Source organism: Eschrichtius robustus, chromosome 15, assembly GCF_028021215.1.
Source record: "Eschrichtius robustus isolate mEscRob2 chromosome 15, mEscRob2.pri, whole genome shotgun sequence".
In the NCBI taxonomy this organism is placed as follows: Eukaryota; Metazoa; Chordata; class Mammalia; order Artiodactyla; family Eschrichtiidae; genus Eschrichtius; species Eschrichtius robustus.
Window position 1 is genome coordinate 82286953 of NC_090838.1, and position 7417 is coordinate 82294369.

A 7417-nucleotide genomic window follows, 5' to 3' on the forward strand; every position below is an offset into this window, starting at 1 on the left:
TGCTCAAGGAACGCACGGGCTGATAGTGCAGTGGCGCAGAGAGAACAAGGGAAAACAGAGAAAGAAGGACAGAGCATGAGAAGTACGCTGAGTGTGGTGATGGAGAACCGCAGGGGGCTTTCTGGAAAACCTAAGTGCTGTCGGATGAGTGGAGGAGGGGTCCTGGAGGGAGGCGAGGAGGAGCCCTGGGGGGTCCAGGCAGAGGGAGGGGAACACAGAGTATGAGGATGAAGGGGTCTTTGCGCAGGGTGAGTGAGTGTGTGTGTGTGTGTGTGTGTGTGTGAGCACGCGTGCATGCAGGAGTCCTGGGGGAGATGGCAGGCCTGGGGTTTGGGGGGTGCAGGAGTATATTTTAGGGGTGGTGGTAGGTGTGGAAGACCTGCTTCTCTCGCCCGGTTGAGAGGGAGAAGTGCCCCGGGCTTGGCCAAGCGCACAGCCAAGGGCAGGAACAAACGCCAGTATCTCGTGCGGGGTGCTGACTCTACCACACTCTGCACCCGCACGACCTCCCGGGCCAGGTGCCAGGGAGCCCCGTTTCCCAGACACCAAGGCCGAGGCACAGGTCAGTGCAGCCTCTCACCCAGCACGGCCCAAGCCCGGAACCGCCGCTTTGCTCCGCATCTTGGTTTACAGCTGCGTGGCTGTGGGTACAGGGCCTGCGGTACGGGCAGGCAGGCGATTGTTATCTCTAAATTTGTAGGAGTGAAAACAGGCGGAGGGACCGGTAGCCGCCTGCCCAAGGTCGAGGAGCAAGTGAGTGAAGACTGAATAAGTGACTGCATGAAAGAGTGAATGAAAAGAGAAAAAAAAAGTCCTACGCCCCCCCCATCCCCTCCCTCATTCCCTCCCAGGGTCCTGGGGGAGGGGGGTTTCATCACTCCACTGGGCCTGGGGAAGACAGAGGGAGGCCTGTGGGGGGAGGAGGGGAGAGGAAGGGGGAGCAGGGCCCACCACAGAAGATGAAAAGAAGATTCTAGACTCTTCAGAGCACACTTGGGCGTGCTTTCTTCTGCTCCTTTCCTAAAGCCTCGTCTAGACCTTACTTACTGTAAATGCAACGTTATGTCCTGTTTTTCCATTTCTTATTCGCATAAACATTCTCTGAGCCTCTTACAAAATCTTTGACAATTGTTGAGCGTTGAATAATTGTCTGCCAAGTAAATGGACCACAATTTATGAACATTTCCTCTTACTGTCAATCATTTACATTGTTTCGATAATTTCTAAAGTCCGCAAACAATGCTGTTAAATAATTCGAATAACACCAAGAGTAACCTTTCCTGAGACTGAGCTCCAGACTGGGTTTCAAAGGTCTGAGCAGTTTCTTTGGGCCCTGTCGGTTTTGACCTTCCAAGGTACCTAAGGTGTCTGTGGGCCTTCCACAGAGGACAGAACCGAGACACTGCATCTGTGCTTGTAAGTGAACTTGTTCCTCATCCCAAACAGCTGCTGGAGGGGGGCCGCCCTATATAACGTCCCCACATAAAAGGGGCAGGTGTGCAGGTGGGACCCAGGGTGGCAGCAGCTCTGCCTGACTCCCCTTGCTCATGGGGGTCAATTGCCTGCCTCAAGCGTCCCCCCAACCCCTCCTTGGGCCATTCCCTTCAACTTCCCTTGGGAAGGAGTCCAGAGTACAGGAATTCTTGCACGTTTTAACCTGACCTCATCTGAAGGGCAGCCTCAGAGTCCCTAACTGTTGCAGCAAACCCCAGGCACGCAAAGACAGAGGCTTGTGGCTGGCTTGCGGTCGCTGTGATCAGCTGGGATCACGCTGAAGTCAGGACGGCAGCCCTGGCAGGCACCGCTCGGCACTTCTAGGAGGGAAAGCTCTGTGCTAGTGGATGGTGTCCTGAGGCTCTGGGGGAGACCCTGCCCTGGGAGCCTGGGCTCCAGCCAGCTCAGCCTCCTACTGGCTGATGCCCATGGGCCAGACACCTCTGGGAAGAAACCCACAGAAAATATAAGGGAGAAGAAAACTGCTGAGACCCGTTCTTGGTGCCACCTCCAAGTCTGAGTGCTCAGCAGACCATCACCAAGGCATGGGAGCTTTCCAGAAAGGACCACCTCCTTCCTGGTCGGTTTATCTCCTGCTCATCCACCGTCACCCTTTACTGCCCTTTCCTGACTGTATCAGGCCCAGTGACTCAGCAGGTGTCTGTCAGCCACCCCGAAAGATGCACCGAGGAGAGCAGCCGTGACCGTGTCCTCAGGGAGGGGACACCATTTGGTCATGAAGGGGAGCACGTACCTGAATGTGTGGACATCACCGGCTGGAGCTCTTGGAGGAGAACAGTCAAGACAGCTCCCCCAAACTCTGATAGATCTGTAGACCCAGCAGACTGAGGCACCCGTGTTTCTGGGTGGTTTTTTAGAAAGTCTCATTTTTCTTGTATTGTTATGCCCTTGAAACCCTGGGAGGAAGTGCGCTCTTGTGGGGAGCACTTGCTGTCGGAGGAGTCGCTCTGGGCCACGGGAGTGAAGGTCACACTGTCCCCTGCTTAACCAGCGACACCGCCCAGCGGTGTGGCAGGGTGATGGAGGTATAAAGCCAGTGCGCTGCTCCCAATAAGCAAAACAAACAGCAACTCTAAAGTGGTGACTTTCTCGCAAACAATGGAATATTCAGAGAATCTGTGACGTGTGGGTTTGTAAATGAAGAGGAAATAGGAACCACTGCTCAATTCATAGTGATACCATTGAAAGTTGCTGTGGTTCTGGGCGAGGGGAACACCAACAGATGTGCTGGGAAAGCAGATGAACCCAGGAAGGGTGGCGGTACATCTGGGTGCATCACCTGAGCCCTGTCACATGGAAAGAACCCCAACTCACCCTCTTAACCTTCTCTGTATGGGTACCTTACTGTGTCATTGCTGGGTGTGAAGAGTGGCAATTAATTAATTAATTAATTTTTTTGCTGTGTTGGGTCTTCGGTTCTGTGCGAGGGCTTCCTCTAGTTGTGGCAAGCGGGGGCCACTCTTCATCGCGGTGCGCGGGCCTCTCACTGTCACGGCCTCTCTTGTTGCGGAGCACAGGCTCCAGACGCGCAGGCTCAGTAGTTGTGGCTCACGGGCCTAGTTGCTCCGCGGCATGTGGGATCTTCCCAGACCAGGGCTCGAACCCGTGTCCCCTGCATTGGCAGGCAGATTCTCAACCACTGCGCCACCAGGGAAGCCCAAGAGTGGCAATTGAAAATACCCAATTCCTGAAAAACAGGAGAGCAGGTTCAAGATTATTCTTGAAATATAGTGTCACTTGCACTGTAGTCGGCTTCCTTGAGTGGGCTAGAAAGGGATGAAGGGACAGCTGGCACACTGGGCATCAGCCATGGAGATGGTCACTCACGGATATCACTGTGAATTTTGTGGCAGCAAAAAGGTCAACTGGGTGCATTAGTGATTCAGAACTGCTGTCAAATATCAGTCATTGAGTAGACTTGCTTTTAAGCGGTTCTTGGAAGCTTGCAGGGTCTTCTTTTGAGAAAAACATTTTCGAGTGGAATTAGTTAACTGTGAACTGCGTTGCCCAGAGAATGTGAGTTCCATGTCACAGGAGGTATTTAAATGTGAGGATGAGGGTCGAGCTCTTGGCAAGGTTGTAGTAAAGGGTGTTGAAGTCTTATTTTGGAAGCTGAATTAGATAGGCTTTAAGTTCCTTTCCCAGCATAGAGATCTATAAGTCTAAAGGATAGGAGTTTACCAATTGCAAAGATTTTTGAATTTTATTTGCACTTTGCTGCTACTCCAGCCACAAGGAGAGTAGGGAAAGAGCCCACGGGACGCCTTATGTGCAGGGATCATGAACTGTGGGGTTGTGTATGGTGAGAAGACTAGGTAAGCTTGTGCAGGACCCAAGATGAAACCACTCTTGCTCTAGTCCCCATGGGTTGGGGTGGGGAAGAGGACATCTCACCAGGTATCACTGGGTGGTGGTATTCCTGTCTCTGCCTTTTGCTTTCCAGCCCGGGGACTTGTTGGAGCTTGGGCTTAGCATCCTGCTTATAAAATAGCAAGAATGCATATGTGCATGAGGGGTTAATTGAGACAGTGCAGGTAAAACAGGACGGTACCAAGCACATAATAAGTGCCTAATAAGTGGAGATGGTGGCTGGCAATTGAGGTCGAATCGAATGTCAGTAAACAGGGCGTGAAGGTGTGGGTCATCTGGTTACTTTAAACGTTTAGTGAGATTGGAGGCAGGCAACCCTTCTCTGAAAACAAGTAGAAATGTGTGCGCGTGTGTGGTCAGACCCATCTATTAAAAAATAGATGTATAACATAGAAATTTTAGATTTCTTTGTTTTTTGTTTAAAGATTTTTTTGATGTGGACCTTTGTTTTTTTTTTTTTTTGAAAGTCTTTATTGAATTTGTTACACTATTGTTTCTGTTCCATGTTTTGGTTTTTTGGCCACGAGGCATGTGGGATCTTAGCTCCCTGACCAGGGATCAAACCTGCACCCCCTGCATTGGAAGGCGAAGTCTTAACCACTGGACCACCAGGGAAGTCCCTAGATTTCTTTTTATTGTTTGTTATGCGATCATGATTTTTTTCCTCTCAGAGGAGATTTTGCAGCTGCAGGGAATGCTGTTGTTGAGCTCAGTTTGGAGGGTAAGATGCCTTTCTGACAGCCGTGGACTCAGAGATGTGGAATCCTCAGGGTGGCTAGAGAGGGCGGATCTGCGTTGTTCAGAGCCAACATGTGAGTGTGAAGTTCTGTATGTTTAAAACGGTTATGTTTTAAATAGTTACAGCCTGAAAAAACATTATTTTCAAAGTCATGTGTCTTTTTAGAGAAAATTTAGGATATAGCAAAGCAAAGAGAAGAGGAAAAGAAAATATTCATACAATTGTAACCCCACAGATATAACCGGCAACCTCTGTTAGGTCACCTTCCAGATTCTCTCTCTTAAAAGTGGAGCCGGGACTTCCCTGGTGGTGCAGTGGTTAAGAATCCGCCTGCCAATGCAGGGGACACGGGTTCGAGCCCTGGTCTGGGAAGATCCCACATGCTGTGGAGCAACTAAGCCCATGCGCCACAACTACTGAGGCTGTACGCCACTACTACTGAAGCCCGTGCGCCTAGAGCCCGTGCTCCGCAACAAGAGAAGCCACTGCAATGAGAAGCCGGTGCACCAAAACGAAGAGTAGTCCCCGCTCGCCGCAGCTAGAGAAAGCCCGCTCGCAGCAACAAAGACCCAATACAGCCAAAAATAAAATAAATAAATTTAAAAAAATACATTGTGGGATGTTACGTGGCAGCCTGGATGGGAGGGGAGTTTGAGGGAGAATGGATACATGTATATGTATGGCTGAGTCCCCTTGCTGTGCACCTGAAACTATCACGACATTGTTAATCGGCTATACTCCAATATAAAATAAAGAGTTAAAAAAATAAATAAATAAAACTACATTGTGGGGACTTCCCTGGCGGTCCAGTGGTGAAGACTTCGCCTTCCAGCACAGGGGGTACAGGTTTGATCCCTGGTCGGGGAGCTAAGATCCCACATGCCTCGCGGCCAAAAAACCAAAACATAAAACAGAAGCAATACTGTAACAAATTCAATAAAGACTTTAAAAATGGTCCACATCAAAAAAAATCTTAAAAAATATACATTGTGTACATAGAAAACAAATTTATGGTTATCAAAGGGCAAAGGGGAGAGAGGGATAAATTTGGAATGTGGGATTAACAGATACAGACTACTACGTATAAAATAGATAAACAACAAGGACCTACTGTGTAGCACAGGGAACTATATGCAATGTCTTGTAATAACCTATAATGGCAAAGAATCTGAAAAATAATATATATATATGTATAACTGAATCACTTTGCTGTACACCTGAAACATTGTAAATCAACTATACTTCAATAAAAAATAAAAATTAAAAAAACAACAAACAAATGTACTGTGAATATCTTTGCAGTTATTAAGCATTCTTGCACAGCATCATTTTAGGGGCTCTCTTTACATTGTATTGATGTATTTGTTTATTTCACTGGTGGATACTTGGGTTTTAACATGTTTTCAGTATGCTCGCATGTCTTTGCTGTCAATAATCCCTATGTGTAACCATAATAACCTTTTCATGATAAATTCCCAGAAGTGGAATTGCTGGGTCAAAAAATATACACAACTTTATGGCTCTTGATACATGTTACCAAATTGCCCTTCACGGTAGTGGCACCAGTCTGTACTCAGAGCCATGGAATACTAATGGGCTCATTTTTCAGCACTCTTATCTACCTGGAATATTATTTTCTGGTGTAATCTGGTAAAATGCATTTTAAAAATGGATTCCTTTTTTGTTTATTTTTTGTTTGAACGACTCCAATCTATATTAGAAAAAAGTTTGTCTTTCATTTTTATTACAGTTTATTATTCATTAAAATACTGATCTTCTGGTTTCTGTCTTTCAGTATATTTTTTTAAAACATTCACTTATTGAAACCACCTGGAATTTCTTTTGGTGTAAGATGTGAAAGGCTAAGACTTGCTTTTTCCCTAATAGTTACTAATTGTCCAGGCACCCTTTATTATAGAATCCAGTCTCTCCCCATGTATGTGTATGCCACTTGTAGCATGTAATCCATATATTCTACTGGGGTCTGTTCTTGAATCACCGTATTTTAATTACTGGGATCAGTCATTGTAAACTGACCAGTATGTGTCTAGTAGCTGCTAATCCCTTTGGAGAGACTCTTACCTCTGAGAAAGAAAACCTTTCTGATTCTCAAAAGATGATTTAGTCACACATTCTTCCATCTCTGCAACTTTTCCCTCTGTTGGGACGTAAGGATGGGAAAAACAGGCCTTCATGGTGAGGAAGAAGGAATCCAGAATTCAGAATGTGGCCGACCAGTAACAAAAGCTCGTGTGAAAACTTAAGATCCCCCAGTCCCAGAGGGTAGGGGTGGTCGCAGAAGAGACTGAAGATCAGCCTCAGGGATTCTGACACTTTGAGAAGTCAGCCTGATTCTGAGACCCTGATAAGAAATTAAAAACTAAGAGTTTGGGGAGATGAGAGGAGTTTTGTTCTCAAGCTTTTAGAAAAAAATAAAGTTCTTAAGGGATCAAAGAACAACCTCTCAGTAAGTCAATAACTTCCTTGTATCTATATGCTCAAAATGCATCTTTTTAAATGCAGGAACTATAATATGTTCAGCTACTGCAATAACAAATTCTACTTCTGTGGAAAAAAGTACAGATGAGTGGAAATTGTGCTCTCTCATCTCACCATGCTTCTGAGCGGCCTGAGTGTTCATACCACGAACCCACAGCCGGAGCAGTACAGACTTTGGGGGGAGGTGAATTGTAATTTTAGATAAATTCAGAGGAGAAAATAAATTATCTGGAGTGACTGGAAAACTAAAACTGGAAAGTAAGAGGCGATATCATATCAGGATGAAGGATACAG